Source organism: Myotis yumanensis, unplaced genomic scaffold (assembly GCF_028538775.1).
Source record: "Myotis yumanensis isolate MYYU_CA2020_CCGP unplaced genomic scaffold, mMyoYum1.0.hap1 SCAF_5, whole genome shotgun sequence".
Taxonomy (NCBI): Eukaryota; Metazoa; Chordata; class Mammalia; order Chiroptera; family Vespertilionidae; genus Myotis; species Myotis yumanensis.
Genome location: NW_027223756.1, coordinates 61,269,109 through 61,295,972, shown reverse-complemented (window position 1 = coordinate 61,295,972; position 26,864 = coordinate 61,269,109). Strand labels below are relative to the sequence as shown.

Here is a 26,864-nt window from a genome sequence, read left to right as displayed (position 1 = left end):
AATCTCTAAATACTTTATCTGTCTTGGCTTTCCCTAAGTACATGGCTATCATTGTATGTTTCAAGCTCTATGAAGTCAGGGATCATACCTGCCTTGTTTCTAACTGTCCAGTGCTAGTACAGTGCTTGGCAAATAGCATGGCTCCTTGGGTATTTTGTTAAAAAATGGTCATGTTCTTCATCTTCAAACAATACTTCCATTTTATTGCCTGACAATGAACCTGTGGATTTTCCATCTGAAAGGGTGTTCAAAACCTCTTTTATATTCTGTTGCTCCTCTCTGTATATTTTTAATGGTAGTGACTTTCTGTTCTAAGTCTTCATCTTTCATGCTTTCCCTGGCTTTCCATGCATTCTTGTTATTTCAATTGTCATCTAGAGGGTTAACTTTTCTAAATCAAAATCTCTTCCCAGATTTAGAAATGTGACAGCTTATTGTAGTTTTTCACTTTGACAACTGCATACATATCTCAGAAAGAATATGTCCTAAGTCAAAAGCTTACCCTCGGCCCTGACTGGTTTGGCTCAGTGGATAGAGCGTCGGCCTGGGGACTGAAGGGTCCCCGGTTCGATTCCGGTCTAGGGCATGTACCTTGGTTGCTGGCACATTCCCAGTTGCTGGTGTGCAGGAGGCAGCTGATTGATGTTTCTCTCTCATCAATGTTTCTAACTCTCTATCCTTCTCCCTTCCTTTTTGTAAAAAATCAATAAGATATATTTTTTTAAAAAAAGCTTACCCTCTCACCTCAAATACCTACATCTCTCTGTGGTGTCTTTAAGGAACTGTTATAACTGAAATGGGCTTCGCTGCAAGGGATGACAAGACCCCATTTGCAAGTGAAAAAAGAGGGGACTGAAGGCAATCTGGAGGAACAACATGCCCGTGGTGATTACTTTTGATATAAATGCATCAGCAAACCAAATAATTTACTAAGCGTGTGTCAAATGTAGGATTCATATATACAGTTTTGGATGGGATATAAGAACTCCTGCCAAATGGGTTGGGATTGAGAAGGAGACTTGGTTAGAGTATCTACCAAAAACCTAGAAAGAATTCTGAAACAGTAGACTGAACCAATGAGCCAAATAAGTTGTAACTCTGTACCAGAAAATCTAGCCTGTGAATATAGCCAGTTTTATACCAAATAAAATTAATTCAATTTACAGTATTATTGCAGAATTATGTATTTCTTACATAAAGATATATTTTCCAAAGTGCATTCCACAGAGCATTAGTGATATATTAATTGTATTTATATAGGAAGGAAACAGACTTAAAGGTCAAATAAAACTTAGGACAGATGGGATAAAAACACTTCCCAGATACTTCAGTGTGATAATGGGTAATGGAAACACTAAGAGGAAGCTGTAGTATGCAGGGTCCTAAAAAATATTTAACAAAAATTCCTATTTTGTTTTCAAAGACATATTAAGTGATAAATGTTCCTGTGGTTACACTTTGAAACAAACTGTGATAAATAAATGCAGGCAACCTAGTGGCATATAGTGAGTTCTAAGTAAAACAAGATTTTTAAAATGCAGTATATTGAACAATGAAGAAAACATGCTTAAAATAGACTTTAACTTTTTCTCAGCTATTTTACTATGTTGGCTATGAATCCAGTTATCAAAATTCTCCAAGCGAAAACTTCATTAGAGATGGTAGATATTTTGTACCATAATGAATGATCGTTACATGTGCCCTCAAATTTCAACATGAACATTTAATTGTTCATAAATACCAAATCTCTCTCAGGCATTATCTGGTTCACAGCCTAGCAAAGTCCACTATTTAAAGCTTGAAGATTGTCCAGTCATCCAACAGGCTAGGGGTCTGGGGAATTGTTCACAGAAACCATAGTGCGAATATAACTTTTGCTTTAGGAGCAAGGAATCACAGCTAGATTTGGACAAATACAATAGCTACTAGCCAGACATCATTGACACATATACCTAAAAGTTTCATAATCTATGGAACCACGCCTGAAATGTGTCTCCTTACTACATTAGAATCTCTTTGAAGAGGGCTGTCCCTCCCTTTTCTTTTCTTGCTCCAATTACTAGTTCAGAGCTTATAACAACAAATGTATCAACACTTTGGGGCAGTTCAACATGGTTGAAAAAATATTGTTTTGTTTCTCTAAAGCTGGTGTTAATTTTAACTAGATTGAAATTAGTATATATTGTAGTAGAAAAGTAAAATAATAGCTAACAGAAATTAACATATTTGCCCTCAAGTAAAATTAATCCACATAGATTTTCAAGAAGGACAAAAAACACATTTAGGGATAATGGATGTTAAAAACATGTATCAGCGACCAAAGTATCCTGGTAAACAGGTGATTCTCTGTTTCAGTGAACACTCAGAGGGCTAGGAGGGAAGTCTACCCCCACTAAAAAGGGAAGCAAAGACAAGACCTGATGCAAACTTTCAATATTGTATTTAAGTCTCTGATAGCCAAGAAGCACCATTATGAGGGCAGAAATTATACAAGCACATAGTAGATATACTAGTAAATATAACTAAATATAAGATGAGCTTCCTCTCTCTTTAAATGTACTAGGTAAAATATGTAGTTCAACAATCCAGCTCTAATCTAAATATAAAGCATTTTTTTTGAGAAATCAGTATCATGAAAAGAATACTCCACAGTATTCAATTAAATAATTAACTGAATTAATTAATTTGATTGGAATTTATTATAATAGCACATTTACAGATTAAAAGAGAGTAGTGTTAATACTGAAGGTCATCTTTGCACATACAAGTATAATTCCCTTGATTAAATTTAAGATAAAGTATGATAAAAAAAACTTTTAGCAAACTAAGAATAGAAAGGAACTATTTAATCTAAGGTGTGGCTCAGTGGTCTATCACTGACCTATGAAGCAAAAGGGCACAGCTCAATTCCCTGTCAGGACTGCATGCTCAATCCCCAGTAGGGGCATGCAGAAGGCAGCCACTCAATGATTCTCTCTCATCATTGATGTTTCTCTCTCTCTCTCTCTCTCTCTCTCCCCCTCTCTTTTCCTCTCTGAAATTAATAAAAATATTTTTTAAAGTGACATCTATTTTAAAAATTAAAAGAAAATTATTAACAATATCATAAGTATTGAAATAATCCTAAATAAACCTAGCAACCCCCAATTAGAAACAAAGAAATAATAAAATTAAATATATAATTTGAAAGTTTAGGGAAAATTTTGTATTTAATGATGTGCATTTTTGTTACCAGAATGAAAACCAGTTGTTGAAACAAAGAAAAGTTGGTATGTAACACACAATTGCACTTCTTTAGGCCACAACATTTAGTTAGAAAATGTGTTTTTTAATTAACATACAGAGTGTCAATTAAAAATACATTAAAGCCCCTTATAGAATAAACTAAAACATTTCATTGAAAACATTAAGCAATATTAAGTAAATTATGACATTGACTACATTTTGGAGAGTAGAACTCTCCATCATAAATGATCAACATTCCTCAAACTAAGCTATAGAATCAGTGCAATTCCAATCAAAATCCCAGTGGGATTCTTTTAATTTGATAAGCTGCTTTAAATCGCATATGAAAAACAAAAGCCAAGACTTTTGAGAGATCCCTGAAAAGGACTAGGTGGGGAAATTGGCAAGTGAAGAAAATGTTTGAAGGGTGAAGTGACAGGCTATAGCAAATCATCTAACAGTTTGAGCACATTAAGAACTTAAAACTGAACAATGTATTTAGTAATGAGCAGGATATTGCTCAATAGGATTAGTAAAATGGATTCAAAAGAAGATATATTTGGCCCAGCTGGTGTGGCTAAATGTTTGAGAACTAAGAGGTCACTGGCTCAATTTCCAGTCAGGGCATATGCCCAGGGTGTAGGCAAGATCCACAGTGGTGGGTGTGCCGGAGGTAGATGATCAATGATGTTTCTCTCTCTTCAATTTTTCTCTCTCTATCCTCTCCCTTCCTCTCTCTGAAATCAATAAAAACACACTAGTATTTTATGAAAGAAGATATATTTAAAGAGAGAAAGTAGAGATTGCTTTTCAGGGAGTTTGCCAAAAAACTGAAAGAAATGGAATGATGGCTGATGGATAATCATAATCAGAAGAGTTCTTATTTGTTGGGTTTACAGAAGGGAAAAAATGCAACATTCTTTTATGCTGATGAAAATAGTCTAGCAGAGCTGAACAAACTGATGAGGCACAAAGGGAGGAGAGAATTCTTGGAGCAATGTCCTTGAGAAGCTAAGAGAAAATGTGATACAGTGAATGATATGTTCCAAAGTTTTTTCAAAAGTAGATGATGAAAGAACAAGAAAGCATTCTCAATCATATGCATGCATACCTGCATGAGCTTTATAATATAACTAGAGGCCTGGTGCACAAATTCGTCCACGGGTGGGGTCCCTCAGCCTGGATGGAAATCATGGCCAATCGGGGCTGATGGGGGGATGGACCGCGGAAGGTTGCCCAGCCATGGGAGATTGGCTGTGGGAGTGTACTAACCACCAGGGGCAGTTCCTGCATTTAGCATCTACCCCCTGGTGGTCAGTGTGTCATCATCGCGACCAGTCCACCGGTCATTTGGTCAACTGGCCGTAACTGTCACTTAGGCTTTTATATATATAGATATCTACAGTTGTTTAACAATTTCTTAAAATAAAATGTGATCTGCTTAAAAAACTCTGATATCTAATGGTAGATAACATGAGAAAAATTAAAGACCACTTAATTTTCCTAGGTAATAATCTGCTATTCGTATTTAATTTTGTTTCTAGTATAAGGTATTAAATTACAATAATTCAAAAATCAGTTTAAAGCTTATTGTCAATAGCTTGATTTGTATTAAGACATTTACATATACTTTCTAAATTTAACTTAGATTTGTTTCAATTGTATTTTATTTTAAAATTTTAATTATGAATTCATATTACCACATACCAATATTCTCTATATACTTTAAATATGAGAGAAAATTGTTGTTTTTCAAGATCAGTATTAGTACCAAAGACAATCTTACCTATGTTTAGTGGTCATAATTGTTATGCTTCTTGTTAAAAGCACATATAATTGACATCAACTATATATATAAATGTCCAAAGCAAATTATTTTCTTACCATTTTTTTCTTTTAACTGAAATAGTTCCATGGCTTCCATAATTGTTATAAGTTGTACATTTTTGGAGTACTAGGATCTTCAAGTGATCATACACAGTTTAAAAAACTGAGGCTTTGAATCTCAGGTCCTAACAGCTAAAGTGACATTGTTACATTTTATTCTTACCTCTAATAATATCTTACACTATACACACACATACACACACACACACACACACACACAGAGGGAAGCATGCTTTTATAGAGTTTCTAAGCATAATTTTTGCTGAAGTTCTTCTGTTTTCTCTCTGGAGTATGAACATTACTGTTCTCACAATATTGTATATTTTACAGTCAAAATTATTTACTGGAAAAATTCAAGTCATTGAAGCTCCCAGGGTGATGCCCCAATTTCAGTGCTCCCATAATTATGTCTAAGACAAAACCTGCTGGCAGAATTGAAAGCTTTAGTTATAGTATTGTGAATGCAGTGAAGAGTGGTGATGGGCCTTCATTGGTCTCAGTGGGAAAAAAAGGACTTTCCTAGTGACTGGTCTGTGGGAGATAAACAAAACATATTCTAATGTGATCCAAAGTTAATGAACTTTCAAGCATGCAGAAAAGGAACAAAATTCAAATACACACACCAGTGATTTATACAGCTATAACTTAATTATTTGGGAGGAATTTCTATTTGTGTTATACCTTCTATTATCGATGTAATTCAATTGGATTGCCTTCTTATATTTGCATTTTAATGCACTAAGAGGATTTAATCTGAACTTCTTCCCAACAAGACTATTCCAAATGGAAATTTATTTCTAGGTTACTCTTTAAGCTGTATCCCATTCATTACAAGCAAACATGTCAGAGTATGCTATGTTGCATGTAATCACTCAGAGTATGTGATTAGTAGGGAATCAAACTCAACTTAATTTTTTAAACAACCTTGTTAGCTCTGGAGGCACAATCCAAAGTTTTGCTTCATCGTCAGGTTTTAAACATCAAGATTTAAATATCATGGTTATTTTGAAAATTTGATTAGACAAATATAACAATCAATAAGAAAAAAGTGAATTATTATTGCATCAAGGAACTACTAACAAGGTGATTTTAGTCAAATGATTTAAACTCCATCTATTTCAGGTTTTGTGGAATTATTTTAAAAACTGGTAAAGCGGCCTCACTTTATGATGTCCTCATCCCAACATAGGCATCAGAATGTGCCCATAGCAAGGGAAGAAAACACAGATGATCAGACACCAGCTCTTAAGGACTTCCAGAAGGAAGTGGCGCTATTGTGCTTCCTCTTTTCACTGGCCAACCAGGTCACATGCTCACATCTAACTTCAGGAAGATAAGCCAGTGCAATATTCCTGTATGCACAGATGGTGAAGAGAATTTTTAAAAATGGTATAAAATAATTTATACCACAGCCCATGTCCTGTAATATTGTGAAGCTTGTAATGATCTTATTATGTATATTATGATTTTTCAAGGCTGGTGTGAAACTATATTGAATTTTCTAACTCACTGTACACTTTCAAGTGGGTTATGTTAGCACTAAATTTCTATTAACATACCTTAAAATATTTTATGATACATGTTAACTTAGGAACAGATAAACTAAAAATATTTCACAATTGCACTATAGTAATTAAGATTTTGATGCTCGTTTACTACCAAAAGATATCTAATTATGGCAATTTCTTATTTATATACTAGAGGCCCAGTGCACAATATTCGTGCATGGAGGGGGGTTCCCTCAGCCCAGCCTGCACCTTCTCCAATTGGGGACCCTTTGGGGGATGTCTGACTGCTGGTTTAGGACATCCCTCCCACAATCTGGGACCACTGGCTCCTAACTGCTCACCTGTCTGCCTGCCTGATCGCCCCTAACTACCCTCCCCTCCTGGCCTGGTTGCCCCCAACTGCCCTCCCCTGCTGGCCTGATCTCGCCCCCAACTGCCCGCCTCTGCTGGCCAATTTGGTTCTGATTGGTTGGTTTCTATGTCAGTCAGCATCAAAGCTCCGCATCCTAGGTAGCCATTGATTCCCCACAGCACCCATATTTGGTTCTGATTGGTCAGTTCCTATGACAGTCAGCATCTCCGGGCCTATATCCAGGCGTGATCAGAGAGGCGGGGCTGAACAGCGGCCCATAGAGGCTGGGAGATAAAGAAAGGCCCGGCTGCTGGCAAAGCCTGGAAAGAAAGAGGGAGAGAAAGAGAGAGGCAAGTACTGATCAACAGCTACCACTGAGGCTATGGATCAGACCCTGCCTCTTTCTCTGGGTCTCAGCCCCCTGGGCAGTCAGTGCTGGGTTGCCAGGCTGCAGCGGGGCAGTCAGTCTGGGTCGCCATAGCAACCCATCGCAGACTGAAGAACTTCTGGGTTGGTCATCCTTCGGTCGTGATCGGTCGTTACGACCCTGGGCTTTTATATATTAGGATCATAGTCATGAAGGAAATAATGATTTTTGGAACCCAGACCTTATCCCTTTCAGTATAAAATGTTCTTTCTAACACTTGAATGCAGATATTTACAGATCAATGTCATGTCTACCTATATCTCTATCTGTATCTTTATCATCTATCTATCTATCTATCTATCTAAAGAATAGTTCCTTTTCATTGAAATAGGCTTTGGAATGAATCTATTCTAATGGAAGGATCAAATAGAGAACTTCCTTTCTAGGGTAAATTCCTTAATATTAACATTCTGTCATATGTTTGCAAATGTATGTACAAATCTATGATTTTCAGATTAGTATATAATTACTCATCATCCACAAAATAAATTACTATATCTACAGCTCAAAGAGCTTTATTATCACATATTATTTAGCTAGCTCATTTTAAAATATTTTTGTAATTTTCTGATTTACAGAATAGTTGCAAAGGTAGTACATATACCGGATGCTAATTGGTAACCATATATCCCACACCTAGCATCCTGTCTGTAAACATTTTACATTACTATGATACATTTGTCACAATAAATAAATTATTATTAACTAAAGTCTATACTTTCTTGTGAGTTCCTTAGTTTTACCTAATGAGTTATTTGTTTCCCAAGATCTCATTGAAGACATCACACAAGATTTAGTCATCACATTTCTGTGGGTTCTTAACTGCCATCTCACCGTTTCCCAATTTTTACCTTTTCAAAATTTTGTAAGTACTTTTCTTTGGAAATTAGTTTCCAAATTTATGTATTTCTTTTTAGGTCACTGTTGCTAAATTAACTCAGAAATGTTGCTTTTCAAATAATGCCAATCAAGTCCAACATCAAGAAACATTTCACAAGAAGCTTTTTGAAAATAGGCAAATAATGGATTTTAAATCTATAAAAGTTCTTTGATGTTTGGATTTCTAAGCATGTCCTATAATATGCTTGTAAGGATTTTCTGTAGTACAGAATATAAGGACTTTCTGTAGTACAGAATCACACATTCACTCCATTGCTGAGAAAACACAAAATAGAGTGAAAAATTCAAGTTGGATTCACAGTTTTGTACACCATTTAAGTTAAAATTCTACTTGAGATCAATTCACTATACTTTTTCTGGATGAAGAGGTATTTCAGAAGCACTTTTTATTGTTTTAATTGTTTCCCTAGTTTCTCATTTTTTAATTAATTTGTATCTACAGAATTTATGTTCTAAATATATGGACTACATAGATAATTTATAGTCATTTATACCTATCTGACAGACTCACCTTCATTACATAAACCACAATATGTGTTACCTAGAACTTTCAGATGACTGGCCAATATTTAGTACAATTTTATATTTAAAAATAATAAATACTTCAATGTTGAGTCTCTCAAAACCATCCTTATTAGATGAGTTTATGAACAAATTAAACTACTCCACAGTGGTGGAACACATTTTTTAAATTAATTATATAGATTTCAAGTGTACAATTCTGATACATCATCTGTATATTGCATTGTGTGACCAACACCCAAAGAAAAATATTCTTTCATCACTAATGGTTGACACCCTTTACCCTTTACTATCTCCCAACACTCCTTCCCTCTGGTAACCACCACACTGTTGACTGTGTCTATGAGATTTTGTTGGTCTTATTTGTTCATCTGCTACTTTCAGTTTTATATCCCACATATGAATGAAATCATATGGTTCTTGACTTTTTCTGACTTATTTCACTAGCATGATATTCTCAAGATCCACCCATGTTTTCAGTATTTCATCTTTTCTTTTCCCCCCTACATTTGTATTGATTTCAGAGAGGAAGGGAGAGGAGAGAGATACAGAAATATCAACGATGAGAGAGAATCATTGATTGGCTGCCTTCTGCACATCCCTACTAGAGATCAAGCCCACAACTGGGAATCAAACCTCGACCTCCCACCTCACAGGGTTGAGCTCAACCATTGAGCCTGCCAGCTTGGCAGTATTTCATCTTTTTTTTATGGCTGTGTAGCATTCCATTGTATAAATGCACCACAATGAAATTTCAGAAAAAGAAGTGGAAAAAACAGTTCCTTTCACAAATGCAATAAACAATAAAATACATAGGAATAAAATTGACAAAGGATGTGAAGGACCTAAACAATGAAAACTATAAAGTATTATTAAAAGAGATTGAAAAAAGCACAATAGTTAATATGTCCAGATTACCCAAAGCAATATACAGATTTGATGCATCCCCATCAAAATCCAAATGAAATTTTTAAAAGCAATTGATCAAAAACATCATCAGAGTTGTATGGAATCATAAAAGACCCCAGAATGCAATCCTGAGAAAAAAGAACAAAGCCAGAGATATCACACTCTCTGATTTCAAATTATATTACAAAAATAAAAACAGCATAGTACTGGCAGGAAAACAGACACAGAGCAATAGAAAAGGACTTAGAGGCCAGAAATAAACCCACTTGTGAATGGGCAACTTATTTTTGCAAAAATCCAAAAACATAAAATGGGGGAGGGGGGAGGGGAAGAAAGCCTCTTTAATAAATGTGCTGGCAAAATTAGAGAGCCCCATGAAAAAAGAATGAAACTAGACTACTGTTTGTCCCTATATACAAAAATTAACTTAAAATGGATCAAAGACTAATACTTTTCTCTAGTATCCCCAACTATAATTTAAAAATCTATCATTAAAAATTCTTCAAACCCAATTCAAAATAAAGTGAACAAAATGCACTATTTGTATTTTTTGTTAGATAATTATTGTGTTATCCTAAATTCCTTCTGTGTCTTGAATCTGGAGCTTTAATGCATTTTCATTCATCACATATGATACATGATATATATATATATATGTAATTTTAGTGAATCTTCAACTTAAAATATATCAACATAATATTCGATTGTATGTATACATAACTGTATATTAATAAGTATGATAATTACAACTGATTTAAATGTTTTAGAAGATTTACATTATACATTATTAAAATAGAATAGTACATATTTCAAGTTAAACATGATTAAAGTTAATTACTATCAATAATAAATTATCATAGATGTAGTTTGACCCCCTCAAAAAAATAATTGTGGTCACAGTAAACATGAAATTTTTCTATAATGTAGCTAAAAAATAATATTCAACTTATTGTAATACATATGATTTATTACCATTCTTTGTTTTTCTGAATCAGGCATCATTAACTTGCATTTCAAAAAGGAAAAATCTACCCAAACCATTTTATAAATCAATACAGCTTATATAATTGGAAATGAATTTTAAGTGCTATAATGATTACAAGAATTAAACTCTTTAGAAGTACTCAACCTTAAAAGAATATACATAAAAAGAAAACAAACAAAAGAATGTTTGATGCTACTCTATGCAAGTTTTTGTGAGGAAAAATATTGCAAAGTAAAAATCAAAGCCTTTTGTTTGTATAATAAGCCATCTAATCATAGTTAGGAAGCTCATAAATGGAGTTTTGTGTTCAAAAGTTATTATAATTACAAACCCCCAATATGAAGTGTCTAAATATATCTGCTCAAGATTATACATAAAAATCTGGAAGTGTAAAGTAATTGAAATGAGATATACATGCATTGTTTAATCTTAGTTTCTCCTTATCAAATTAGGTAATAATAAAGATTTCTGCCACTAAAAATTCAATGTAGATTCATTCAATTTGCATACGTATTTATATTCACATTATTATAAATACATAAAAATCTAAATATTAATAGGAAAAATAAGATTATTTTTTGAAAATATTTTTGTTCCTGGTAAAAAATGCTACCTCATGACTCTACTTAATTTGTAAGTCAGTTTCAGTATGTAGTTCAGTTCAATATCTGTTTCTAAAGTAAAAGGTAAAAGTTTTGGAGATTTTCAGAAATAGAAGTTCTGATATTGGACCATTTAGTGATAAGACATGCATGGAAAACAAGGAGATAAAATTGCACTAATAAAATTAGTTTTATCTCCTCTCTAAATTAGGGAATGTTTTCACTTATGGTGCTTTTGCCTTAAGCTAACAAGTTAGAATTTCTCAATTAAAAATAATGACTAACAAGGGTTTCTTTGGAATAGTATATCTTTGTTTAGAATCTTAGATACTCAAAAATGAGTCACATTAAAGAAATACTCATGTACTTGAGAAACCCAAGTGCTTTCTAAGAAGGCATATGTATTTTTTAAAATATATTTTTATTGATTTCAGAGAGGAAGGGAGAGGAAGAGAGATAGAAACATCAATGAGAATCATTGCTCTGGCTGCTTCCTGCACACCCCCTACTGGGGACCAAGCCCACAACTCAGGCATGTGCCCTTGACAGTCATCAAACCCGGGACCCTTCAGTCCACAGGACGATGCTCTATCCACCAAGCCAAACCAGCGGGGGCAAACCGTATGTACTTCTATTGAAGGCTTTAGAATTGAGAAAAAGCTTGCATGAAAATATGACACTAAAATTACAACCAACGTACATGCCCTTGACCAGAATCGAACCTGGGACCCTTCAGTCCGCAGGCCGATGCTCTATCCACTGAGCCAAACCGGTTACGGCTGTGCTAATTTTTAATCATTTGGAAGAATGTTGCTACAGTGGCTGGGATAAAACAAAAACCTATGTTTAAATCCAATATGTTTAAGCTAACCAACATAATTTTACAGTACAGTCTGTTATAATCTTAGAACTATCACATATTTAATTTAAGACTAATGTTGTTTTATATAAGAACATGTAGACACGCAGCATTGATGCTTGAGCTTGGGAGGCCCATATGTGATTCCTTCCTGTCTGTGACAGTGTGGCCTTTAACTTTTCCAGAAGCCTTGGGCTTATCATGGGTTCTATCTTAAAAGCTCTTCAAAGTTTTAGTGACATAATTGCTCAATAAATAATTATTACTATTTTGTAGAATCTAATTTTATTTGACTATATAAAATCAAAGAAAGGTTCTCTTAGGTTAATGGTCAAAGGATATACAAAGAAAATGTATAATAGAATTATTTATAAGAAACATACAAAACATTTTTAATAATAAGCTAATATAAATAAAATTCTGAAAGTGCAGTTTTGACTTTGTTAAATTAACAAAATCAAAACACATAACACTATGGGCAAATATCTCAAACATTACTAGCTTAAGTGGACTGATGTAATCATTATGGAAAATAATACCACAATAGCTATTTCTGCTCTTAAGAACAATCCAGGGATCATACTAAGTAATTTAACTTCTGGGAAATGTTATAATAATAAATTTGAATGGATTTCAAATATACATTTCAAAAATTTGTAGATCGCTCAGCATTAATATAAAAAGTGCATGTCAAACAATAGTAAATAATGTATAAATTTTACTAAAATGCAAATTTAATATGATCATAATAAGTCACATATGCTACTATTGAATTTAAGTGTCTTATATAAAAAGGCAATTAAATTGGAAAATGATTATGCAAGGAAAGAATATATTAATTTAGTTTAAATCAATGTTAAGACATTATCCTATATAATAAAAGGCTAATATGCAAACAGACCTGATGGCGAATGACTGGTCATTATGATGTGGACTGACCACCAGGGGGCAGATGCTCAACACAGGAGCCGCCCCTTGGTGGTTAGTGTGCTCCCAGAGGGGTAGCGCAGCTCAGCCAGAAGCCAGGCTCACAGCTGCTGAGTGCAGTGGAGGTGGCAGAAGCCTCTCCTGCCTTCACAACAGCACTAAGGATGTCCTAAGCCGTCAGTCGGACATCCTGGGCTGTGAGAGGTCACAGGCCAGGCTGAGGGATTTCCTCCCCCGCCCCAAGTGCACGGATTTTGTGCACTGGGCCTCTAGTTAGTAATAAAAGTGCTTTCTTTTAAAAAATGTTGCAATTTCACAGGTCATTCTTACAGCATATTAGGTTTGCATCTGAAACTTTAGGATATGTTTGATACTCTCTGGCTCAGTTGGTTGGAGTGTCCTCCTGTACACCAAAAGATTGCGGATTTGATTCCCAATCAGGGTATATGCGTATCTAGGTTTCAGATTCAATGCCCAGTCAGGTGCATATGGGAGGCAACCAATCTCTCTCTCTCTCTCTCTCTCTCTCTCTCTCTCTCTGTGTGTGTATATATATATATGTACACACACACACACACACACACACACACACACACATACTCCTTTCTCTCTCTCTCTCTCAAATCAATGAAGACATATCCTGGGGTGAGGATTTTTTAAGTGTTTAAATTAACATGTTTTATATTTTCAGCAAGACTGAAAAATAAGCAACAGAATCCCAATAAAAATGAACAGAGATAGTTGTTATTTTCAGGTTTATAGGATATAAAATATGAGACATAGCTCATAGTATGAAGTTACTAACTGAAAACATTAAGAGTTTCTGAGGACTGATGGCTTTAGTTTTGTGCTAATTTTTATTTTATTTTTTAAATATATATTTTATTGATTTTTTACAGAGAGGAAGGGAGAGAGATAGAGAGTTAGAAACATCGATGAGAGAGAAACATCGATCAGCCGCCTCCTGCATACTTCCCACTGGGGATGTGCCCACAACCAACGTACATGCCCTTGACCAGAATCGAACCTGGGACCCTTCAGTCCGCAGGCCGATGCTCTATCCACTGAGCCAAACCGGTTACGGCTGTGCTAATTTTTAATCATTTGGAAGAATGTTGCTACAGTGGCTGGGATAAAACAAAAACCTATGTTTCAGTCCAATATGTTTAAGCTAACCAACATAATTTTACAGTACAGTCTGTTATAATCTTAGAACTATCACATATTTAATTTAAGACTAATGTTGTTTTATATAAGTGTCTTGAATACTAAATATCCACTTTTTAAAAATTTATCTTTATTGTTGAAAGTATTACAGATCTCCCCTTTTATCCTCATTGACCCCTTCTAGCTCGAACCCACCCCCACCCCAGGCCTTCGCCACTCTATTGTCTGCGTCCATTGGTTATGCATATATGCATGTTATTTCATGTTTTCTTTCCTGTATCAAGAACCCTGTACCAAGATCTAAAAACTAAGTCATTAAAAGCCTCAATATCACAGAATGGGATCTTCATAGTGTTTAAACAATCTATATAAATGGAACCCATTTACCTTCTGTAATGAATAGGACAAAACAATTTAAAGAGAAATGGTGAAGCTTCTTCAACTATTTAAATAGTCATGAATTTCCAAACTTATAAAAAGTTTATCTTGCACTTAAAATATCTTCATTTCCTCCACAGAAATAAGACTGCTTTTGAAGGGAAGCATGGTGACATTAGAAAGCTAGTATCACCATATCCTTAATGCCCTCTTGAGCTCCCTCTACTGATTTTTAACCTAACTGAGATGTTCAACAAAACATGTAATTAATGAGATGTCCAGTCGAGTGCTAGCATCGAGAGCAGTTTTCACAGCTGGGCACACAGTTCTACTCCAGACATTATCAATTAAGTTGCACAATTTGTGCAAAGACAGGGAAACAAACTCAATGAAAGCCTTTCACCTTCCTCAGGCCTCAGAACACAGAGAGAAATGAGACATTTGCCAAACAAAAGTATAAATAATTGTAGATGGTATTTATTGGACATTTTGTTGTCATGAACTATAAATATGTAGACTTAGCATGCAAAGCATTTTTTAGAAAATTTTCTCCTTCACCTTTTAATTTTTTTAGCTCAATTAATTATGGCTTCACGAGAAATGTCACCAAAGAAAATAATTCAGGCAAAGCACTGGCACACTGTGCAAGTTCCTTTAGGACTTACTTTTTTGTAAATGTGCTAACTTTTGAGACTCTGCCAAGGGACTGAGATATTGTGCATCTAATAGCATTTATTTTCTAAAGTTGTGCATATATTTTATTACATTCATTTTCATTTTCTTTTGATTCTGCCTTAGATGGTCCCATGATGTCAGTTTTTGTAAAAAGGGTGTAATTACATAATAACTAATAAACATTGTGGTTTCTCAAGCATGTGCACAAACCCAAAAGGCATTCTAAGCATTTCTCGTTCCCTAACAATGCCACAGTGTCTGGGATAATAGATCATTTGATATAAATGCCAGCTCACTGCATCACTCCCTCAAAGTAACAGATTTTAGAGCACTTAAATTTTATATGAAAGAATGTGAAGATCTGAACAAATAAACCGTACAATGCACAAAGATAAAAACTAATTTTTGGAAATTAGCTTGAAGTCCCGGTACTTAGTTGCAACATGCTGGTATACTGCGCTGAAAAATGAAAATTAATTTAATCTAATCTAAATAACATAGATTAAACACATGGTGTGGCAAACAAAGTGGGAAGCCAGCCTGGCCTGTATAGCTCAGTGGCTGAGCATCGATCTATGAACCAGGAGGTCATGGTTCGATTCCTGGTCAGGGCCTAGGTTATGGGCTTGATCCCCAGTGTGGGGCATGCAGGAGACAGCCAATCAGTGATTCCCTCTCATCATTGATGTTTCTATCTCTCTCTCTGTCTCCCTTCCTCTCTGAAATAAATTATATATATATTTTTATTGATTTCAGACAGGGAGAGGCAGAGAGAGATAGAAACATCAATGATGAGAGAGAATCATTGATCCGCTGCCTCCTGCACACTTCCCACTGGGGATCAAGCTCACAACCCAGGCATGTGTCCTTCACCAGAATCGAACCCGTGACCCTTCAGTACACAGGCTGACGCTCTATCCACTGAGCCAAACCGGCTAGCAGTGGTCAGCAAACTGCGGCTCGTGAGCCACATGCGGCTCTTTGGGCCCTTGAGTGTGGCTCTTCCACAAAATACCGACTTCTGCGCATGAGCCACAAAGTTTCAATCGCACTGTACATGCTCGCCCGCACGTGGTATTCTGTGGAAGAGCCACACTCAAGGGGCCAAAGAGCCCCATGTGGCTCGTGAGTCGCAGTTTGCTGACCACTGGGCTAGGGCAACATAATATATTCTTTTTAAAAGAGGGAAGCTAATATTCTTTAATGAGAAAATCACAACTAATCATCTTTTGTCATGATGGAAGCCTTTCCATTTTTGCCAATAATTAAAAAAACAAGAAAATTACTCTAAACAACACATACAGATGGCCAAGAGGTATATGAAAAGTTGCTCAACATTATTAATCATAAGTGAAATGCAAAGCAAAACCACACTGAGATGTTAACTCACACCTGTGAGGATGGCTATCATTAAAGAAAAGATAATGTGTTGCTGAGAATGTAGGAAAATTGGATCCCTAGTGCTGTGTTGATAAAAATGTAAATTGATACAGTCACTGTAGAAAACAGTATGAATGTTCCTTAAAAAAATACAAAGAAAACTACTGTATGACCAATCAATCCCACTTCTGGCTATATATCTAAAAGAATCGAGGCAGAATCTCAGAGATATTTTCATTCCCATGTTTATTGCAGCATTATTCTCAATAGCCATAAGTAATGTTAACTTATCAGAAATTACTTAATGGGTCCTTCAGAATGACAAAGTTGGCACCTAAGACAATCTGACTCTTTTTTTTTTAATTCTTCATTTTGGATACTGAATTTAATATTGCTCCTTCTTTTTTAAAAATATATATTTTATTGATTTTTTACAGAAAGGAAGGGAGAATGATAGAGAGTCAGAAACATCGATGAGAGAGAAACATGGATCAACTGCCTCCTGCACACTCCCCACTGGATATGTGCCTGCAACCAAGGTACATGCCCTTGACCGAAATCGAACCTGGGACCCTTGAGTCTACAGGCTGACGCTCTATCCACTGAGCCAAACCTGCCAGGGTATAACCTGACTCGTTAGTAGCACTCTTGTCCTTTAGTAATCCTTTACCTGTTCTACTTTTCATCATAACACATATCAATGTCAGACATTACACTTTGCTTTATTGATTGTTTATTGTCTGTCTTTTCACATAGAAAGAATAGAGAGGTAACGCTGTCTATCATTACTGCTCAATCCCCATCACCTAATAGGGCAGCTGCAGCGTAGAAGGTACTTAATACTCATTGAATTAATACTCTATTTTATAATAAATAAGAACTTAATAATTTTAGATATTGTTCATTAAAATGAAAATTTGAACTTATACATTTGTTAAGTTTTTCAGGTTTTAAATAAACAAGAACAAAATTATTATTATTATATATGTAATCTTCTTTTGAAGATGACATTCTTTTAAAATGTGAAGTTTTTCTTTCAAAGTAAATATAAAATAAATTTCTTGTGCTTTCTAAATAGTAAAAATAAATAACATGTCACCTTCTGTATAACTTCTTTATCATTTATAAAGCATAACATTAAATATAAACTTCTGATTTGCATGAAAATATTCCATGTTGCATGAAATCCTCCTATATAATAAAGAGGTAATATGCAAATTAACCCTAAAACTGTCACAAGATGGCTGTGCCCACAGTAGATGCTGGGTTCCCAAAACACAAGATGGCTGCACCCACAGCAGAAGCTGGGTTCCTGTAACGAGCCGTAATGAGTGATCAACAGGGCCCTGAGGATGTGTGGCGCCGGGGTGGGAGACCTGAGGTTCCCCCCCCCACCCAGTGGGGCTTGACGGAGGACCTCAGGCCACACACCCCTGCCCAGCAGGGCTTGACGGGGGACCTCAGGCCGTGCCCCCTGTCTGGCGGGGCTTGATGGGGGACCTCAGGCTGCACCCCCACCCCAGGCTGGGGGACTTGAGGCCGCGCCCCCATCACAGCACCGGGCCAGGGGACCTGAGGCTGTGCCCCCCGCATGGCAGGGCTTGACGGGTGTGGGGCCAGCCGGGTCTGGATCTTGCCCAAAGGGGGTGGGGCCGGCTGGGCCTGGGTCTCATGTGATTTCAAGGCACGAGCAGGTGGACGGGGACTTGACTCTGGATCCTGCAGCACACCCCAGACTCTGTCAGGAGGTAGATTTTCATATAAATTTTACTAATTTTCTTTCATCTCTGACATTTCTATTATAGAGAAAGGGCAAATAGCAATATTAAAATATTTCCTCTAATTAATTCCCTTTTAATGTGCACAAATTTCATGCACTGGGCCACTAGTAAGATAATAAAATTCCTTTGCATGGTTTGCAATTAGTCAGAAACCAAAAAAAAAAAAATGTAAAATCTGAATAGATTAACAAAATCAAAAATCTAGAAACATTAATCAATCCACAAGCACATATCTACTAAATTCTTACATGTATAAAACACTGCATGATAGAAGCAAACAAAAAATAACAATAAACTTCAATGAGAATTAAATAATATGTATGTGAATAAATTCTAAATCACAAAGTTTTGTATGCAAGAAAGGAATTCCTAGGCCTTTTCCTTCAAAAGGAGTTTAAGATTAATTAGGAAAAACAGCCTAAGACACATTTTTAAAAATCCAGATTGTCCACTGCATAGTTCAGGTCATTAATGCTACAGAGGAAAGAAATGAGCTCATTGGCACTATAGCAGTGAAGACAGACTCTGTGGTTCAAGTAGCATTTGAACCAGGTACGCAGGCAGAATCCTAACATGAATCTCAGTGATCCACACTTACCTTATCTATAGGCAGACCCTTTAACTTTCTTTTGACCAATAGAATATTACTACTAGGTGATGTAATATTGCTCTTGTGGTTATGTAATGTTGTATAATAAAGAGGAGAGATTTTAAGATATAATTAAGGTTCCAAATCAGTTGACTTTATGTACATTCAAAATATCTGAACTGGACTTGACCTAATGAGGTGAGTCTTTCAGAGGCTGATCTAGAGGTCAGAAACTGAAGGAGTCAGTGAGATTATTATCTGACCTTGAAGAAACATTCTTCCATGAATTCTGGGCTGCAAAGAAAGACATCCTGCCAAAAGCCAGTGATCTTGGAGGACCTTGAGTCTCAAAGAAGATCCCAACACTGGCTGAAAATTGATGTTAGATCCTGAGCAGAGGACCTAGCTAATCTGTATCCAGACTTGTGATCCATGAAAATTATGAGCTATTAATGTTTAAGCCACTAAAGTAACATTGATTCTTATGCAATAATAAAAAAGAAATAGACACATGTAAAGAATGGACATTTTAGTGACGTCCACAATGACACTGACATGACATTTATTGAAACAAAAGTATAGACTCTGAAAAGTACGTATGAGCACATTGTGATCTTATACTATGAGAAAACATGGCGGGACACAGAGGAGTGGAGCGTAGACCGAATTCTTGCAGACATGACAGTCCAGATAAGGCATTGTGTTTGTATAGAAAGGACGAATCATACTTAATATTTTGGCCCATCTATGTTTTACTTTTGTGCATTGCACAAATGAGAAATTTAAAAATCAGATTGATTATTTGCAAGGTGTAGGATCAATTAGAATGATCTTAAGAACAAGCAGAGAATTTTAACTTACAGTAAAAATTAAAGAGCCACTGATGATTTCTGAACACAGTGACATTTGAAAGCTTACTTTAATCAAGAGGAATTTACAAGAGGTTCGAAGTCTGTATCAGCAGAGCATAATAATTATGATCATGCAGCTGGTTTCAGACAGAGCTTGGTCTGAGTCCCAGCTCTGTGGGCAACATAACTCTTTTAAGATTTGGTCTCTCAACCTCATAAGGTGGTGTGCAAATAAAACAAAATAATGTTTATACATACTGAACACCTTTCATGGCATATTATGAATCATCAAAACTTTAGTGGCTATTATTATCATTTATTATTACAGCAGAAGAAACAAGAGCTAGGGAGATCAATGTAGAGAGTGTGGAAATAATTCTGGCTGAGCTAGAACAGTCGGAGTCAAGGTAAACTTACAGAAGAGTATAGAAATAACGAATTAGCTAAAGCGACATTATAAAGGGATGAATGTCAGAACTTTGGGACTTATTATATATAGTATAGTAAGCATGATGTAGGTTTCAAACACCTATGAATTTTTAGACCTGGGTAAATAAAAAAGAGTGTTTCATAAATTGATGGGCAGAAAAATTAGAATTGGGGGCCATGTCAGGGATAAGATGAATTCATGGAGTTTGTGCTATCACCATCAAATCAGAGTTAAAATGTCTAGCAGACCTTTGTAAATACATTAATGGAGTTCAAATCTGGGCCAGAGCTATAGAATTGGAAGATATCTGTGAAGAGAGAGTAATTGTAGCTGTTGGAGTGAATGGACTTCCTGCAGGGCTCCACAGAGAATGAGGAACTCTGAGTTAAATGAAATGTATACAAAGTGGTGCAGAAAATTCAAGATTAAAAATGTTTATACCACTTTGGAGAAGTGTCTGCTTAGGCCCTTTGCCGGTTTTTTTAATTGGATTGTTTGTTGGGATTTTTTGATGTCGTTTTTATAAGTTCTTTGTAAATTTTGGATATTAACACCTTCTTAGATGTATCATTGGTGAATAATATGCTCTCCCATACAGTGAGTTCCCTTTTCATTTTGTTGATGGTTTCTTTTGCTGTGCAGAAGCTTTTTAGTTTGATGTAGTCCCATTTGTTTATTTTTCCTTTTGTTCCCCTTGCCATAGGAGATATATCAGAAAAATATATTGTAAAAAAAGAAATAAAAGAGAGAGGAAACACTCAAACTCATAGACAAAGACAACGGTGAGGTGCTTGCTGGGGATGAAAGGGGTCACAGGAGTTGGAGGAGGGTATAGAGGGGATAACTGGTGACGGAAGGAAACGACTTGGGGTGGTCAACACACAAGATAGATGATGTGTTGTAGAACTGTTCACCTGAAACCTATATAACTGTTAACCAGTGTCACCCCAATAAATTCAATAAAAAATGTTTATATCAGAGTTCATTTCAAAAGTAAAAACAGAGTATTGCTAACCAAAATATAAAATATAGGGTGTCCCAAAAATGAGTACACATTTTAACAGCTGATAACTCAATTATCACAATAAACTGTATGTCAATAAAAGCTGACTTTATAATCATTCAAAGTGCATATACATTTAGGGGGGGACACCCTGTTAATAAAAGCCCTATAAACTTTCTCCACAAATCAAACTTTTCTATGTCCTTTGGGATCCATTTAATAAGGACAACCCAAAACTTGGATAATGAGGATTCACTAGGGGATGTGATGCAACTCTGTGGCTCACCCAGGAGCTGTGTTATAATTACTGCCACCAGGGCTCACCTGTTCTACTCAGTCAGACGAAATACTATACGAAAACAAACACATAAAACTCTTAAGACACTTTAACTACTCTATTATATTTTTTTTCATTCTATTTGAAATACAAAGATAAATATTGTCTGTTGCTAATATTTTGAATAGCCTATGACAGTGGTTCTCAACCTTCCTAATGCCGCGACCCTTTAATACAGTTCCTCATGTGGTGATCCCCAATTTCATTGTTACAAATTGAACATAATTAAAGCATAATGATTAATCACAAAAACAATATGTAATTATATATGTGTTTTCCGATGGTCTTAGGCGACCCCTGTGAAAGGGTCGTTCAACCCCCAAAGGGGTCGCGACCCACAGGTTGAGAACCACTGGCCTATGAGATCAAATAAAATAACACCTCTCTAACATTAAATACGGAGGAAAAACTTTTTCTTCTTTTTCTGCTACTCCTCACCCGAGTAGAGAGAGGAACATTGATGTGAGAGAGACACATTGATTGGTTGCCTCCTGAACATGCCCCAACCAGGATTGGGGCTCAAGAACTGGCAAACTGAGATATGCGCCCTTGACCTGAATTGAACTCAGGACCCATCAGTCTGCAGGTCTATGCTCTATCCACTAAGCCAAACCTGCTAGAGTGGAAAAATGTCTTAAAACTTTGGAATTATGCACTCTAAAGGATATATGCTATTAAATAATTTTAATACAACAATAATTAAGGAAAAGATTTGGGAATATTCACATTTAGTAAAGATAGTATCACCAAAAATAAAGTTTTAAGACACACACAATTGACTATTTGACCTAAACAGAGGTTCTAGAGCAGTGTAGGTTAAAGAGGATTGAACCTGGTTTAATTGATTAATTCACCTATTCCTGGTTGTGTGACCATGGGCTAGAGAGGTGGAGAGCTTTGATCCGATTTCTGTTTTCTTATATCTAAAATGGAGATAATATTAATTTTACATGGTTATGTAAATGTTAAATGACTTAATATGGATGAAATGGCCTAATATGAATAAATAGTAATACTTTGGATGGGATTTTTTTCTGTCTTCTTCCTCGTCTTAAATGTATAAGCAAATCAACATTCAAAGACCTTATGCTTAAATATCTATGGTATTCTATCATGAAACCTCAAACGTGTTTAATAATAACAACGCACTGATTCTCTTTCTTTAGAAAGTTGAATGGGACCACCTTCTGAAACCTCAATGAGGCAGTGCAGAGTCTGGTTGACAACAAGGTCACAGCAATTACGGTGGCTTTGAGAAAAAGGGCCACATTACCATAGAGTGCAAGGGGGCATTTGTCTCTGCATGAGAGCAAGAACCTTCACTTTTGGGGTTTTAGAAATTAGGAAAAATAAGTCCCTGGTGGTCATTAAAACACTATCTAATGTGTTCTGCGGAAGTGGTCCACCCATGTAAGGTAAATTACTTCCATTTCATCATCATCTTTGGGGAACATAGTTCAGGTTTGTATGTTTTAATTGCTATTGTACGAATATTTTAATTACTACCTTGGTGATACACAGAGAAAATATATCACTAAAGTAAATTTCTCTTAACTGTCAATTACTTTGAACATATATAAATAAAACTTAATTAAAAAGTATTTTCAAATCTTTTGCATTGTACTTGAGAATTGCTGGCAATGCTAAGAACTAGTTATGAGTTGGAAAAATATTCTCTGTATTGACATTCAAATGAACTCACTGAGCAACCACTTTGCTTTAGAGATTTACATAATTTGATATCAAAACTTACATTAAATTAATATTAATTACTTGGTTTTAAATAAAGAGAGTTCAGAGTTAAGCTGTTCTTCTTCAAAATAAAAATGTTTTAGGCATAGAAACATCCAGGCTTTGTCCCTTAGAAGTTATATGGCTTATTACCCAAAGAGGTATAGGAAGTAAACCTGAAAAGTCTTTTTTAGAGAATAACTTTCAGAATTCATATTTTCTCAGAATCAGTGTAGTACTCCAAACTCTTTGTTATGTACACATCTATTTTCTTTCTAATTCCTGGCAAATTTTCATTTCTAATTGCCCCTTCCCTTATCAATCAGCATGAGAGCTCCTGAATGATACTTTCATGCCAAAAAATTGCGCACGCTCAAGCATTCTAGCCTAAATAAAAAATAAACAATAATTTGATGACATATTTGCTACTAAAATGTATATATTGCATGATAGCTTATTATGTAAATTATTGTTATATTAAGCAGCAATTGTTGAACTTAAATATTCCACATCATTCTCATTGCATGTTATTGGTAGAGGAGAATCTACCAAAATTATACTCACACATGCATACACCTTCATGCTTATACTATTGTTTAATTCCTCTTTCAGAAAACCCACTGGAATCCTGGAATTCTGAATTTACCAAAAACACTATCTCATCCATTACCATAATATTAACTTCCTTGATATCAAGGTTATTAAAGCTCAAAGGGATTAATTGTTTTGTTGTGGTGACCTATTTGATGGAAAAGTTAAGATATTCCACTAGGGATTCTACAGCTCACCTCAAGTAGACTATACCCAAAGGACAGTGGAGGTGTTGAAGCAGAAGTGATTAAGTCTGTTTGGCAAAGGATAATTGTTCAAAGAGCTATTACAATGATAATAACAACAGGAAGTGCTTTTTTCTAGCCTATTTATTTATAAGGGTCTTTTGAACTTGGTAATATATTAAGTAATAAAAATATTAAAGTTAGTATGGTGATTTTGAGCAAATATGAACGACGAATAGGAACCTACTATTCAGGGTCTTTGGTCGCATTGATAAATGAGCATTAAGGAAAGAAAATTGTCAATAAACTATTATTTGCATAATTTCCTGAATGTAATTTAATGTTACTTTTAAAAAGTCAATTCACTCAAACTTTTTAGCATATTTTAGGCTTATTATTATTTTCTGTATTTCTCTATTGTACATGTTAGTACATAAAAAAGAAATGAATATGTAGCCTTGATAACTTATAACCCAAACTGTTTCAACTTTAGATTAAATCCCACCAAACACAGTTATCTTATTTGTAAGAAAGAAAGACATCTGTCCAGCCATATTTTTTAATTTTACTTTTGTCTAGCTCAATGTGCTTTAAGAAACTGAGAAACAACTAAGAAATACAAATTGAGCATGTCATATAACATAATTGAATTATTTCAGTAATTTTTCTATGCACTTTGTAAAAGTTCATCATCTTGAAGTAAAAAGTGCTATATACACTTGCAGTGCCTATGTAAGGAAATGAATTAGTGCTTTAGCAGGCTATCCATTACTGGATTGAACATTCCTTTGAATTTTACATGGACAGCTTATAACTCCAAAACATGGCCATTTTTGTGGCACAAAGAACTAATGAAGGGCCATATTTGAATATATTGCATAGGTGTCTTCAAAGATGGTAATTTTATTTGTTTACAGTAGGAATCATATGCTGTTTCCAAAGAGTATTTCCTATATGCTAAATTTGGGCTAATTATGGTAAACTAATTTTATCTCTTCAGAAATAAGATACAAAGGCCAAATATGTTAAAAAAAATTCAATTTAATTGAATCTACCTTTGGCTGATTTCATTATTGCCAGTCAAATATTTTGCTTTCAGCATTTAAGCATCAAACTCTGACAATATGAAACTTCATCTGAAAGAATTCCAGGTATTGGTTGTTCAAGATAACCATTCATACTCAAACAAAGACATACATCTTGGAAAACTTTATGCAAAAAGAAGTCAATGAGATACTCATAGAGTTGGGTGAACAGAGAGAGAGTGTGTGTGTGTGTGTGTGTGTGTTACTGCCTTTCAAGTAAGTTACAAAGTAAAATATATGTTGATGTTTTAATATAAGAAAATAAAACTAAAATTAAAAGGAGCCACGATTCTGTTTGAAATTCCACAGTCTAAATATATATACCAAGATAATTAGTTTTAAAGACAAAATGAAAAATGTACAGAAAAATGATGCTACATAAGTTTATAGAAGTCTGTTTGGTATCAGCTTCATGGCTCAGTGTTTCACATACCCTGTTTTGCTCCTCTACCTGCCTTGTTTTTAAAAATTTGTAGCAATATTTAATGTAAGATCACATGACTGGCATAAATCCTACAAAGAACATCTGCTTAGGGCAAAACATGAAAAAACCTTAAAGGGATTTACATTTGACCTCTAGTGTTTGCAATAATATTCATTCCTTGTAAAAATCACTCTTGTGTAGGACTGTGCTGTAAATAAAATAAAAAATCTCTATCCAGAGGAATTATTTTAAATTATAAACTCTAAAGCTAAAGTTCATCCCTGTAAGTAATATGCAACTAGAGTAGAAATTTTTATAATTAAAAATATAAAAATACTTAAACTCAGTGTAATCTTTAATTGCTGAAACTGCCTTAGTCAGTTAAGCAATAATTACTAACTCTGCAACAGCTTTTATTTTACCCATACCTGTAAGTATAGCACACTGGTTGCAACGTGAACTCTCTCCCATGAAACGCAAAGAAACCCCTACCCCAATCATTTCCCAGCCATCATTTACACTTAATCTGATGTACTAAATGTCATAAATGAAAGATCATAATTCTATCTATCAAACAAGCCATCATGTGTTTCAAAGTCTGAACAGTAATGAAAAACACACAGCACCAGCTAACTTCTATCATTTAATAATCATTCACTGTGAGAAGTACTATTTGGTTGTTTTCTGTACTGAATTCTTTCTCCAAACACACTCAAAACACACTGCCAATTGACAAAAGGAAAATAGCTTCAAAAGAAAATCTTCTAAGTAGAGAAAAGCTCTCTGTTAAGCATGCAAGAGGTTAAACATTGCTGAAATAGCGAGACATTTTCTCAACCCACACTTCTGAGTTCCATTCAATTACCAACAGCAATAGCAACTATAATACAAGCTAAAACTGTATTATTAAATCAGAGCTTCCCATTTACACCCAACTCTAACCTGAGGGGGTGGGGGGGATGACATTTACTAGTCAACAGCAGAACAAACAGCCCCCAACTTGGAAATGCACATGACCTTGGGGTATAGCATTTTCAGAGACTGAGTTTCACAAGTTTTATTTGGATCTGCTGCATAACAATACATCTAAATAAACCCAGCATGGTATAAATGCTCCTATTCCTAGCACCTCTCCTCCAAACATGTTAAGAGAG

At 35.2% G+C, this 26,864-nt stretch overlaps 1 protein-coding gene across 9 annotated transcripts in view; it reads right to left on the bottom strand.

The window, feature by feature from the left end:
• FSTL5 (follistatin like 5) overlaps positions 1-26,864 on the bottom strand; it is a 725,468-nt gene that overhangs the window by 549,826 nt on the left and 148,778 nt on the right. The window lies entirely within an intron of this gene.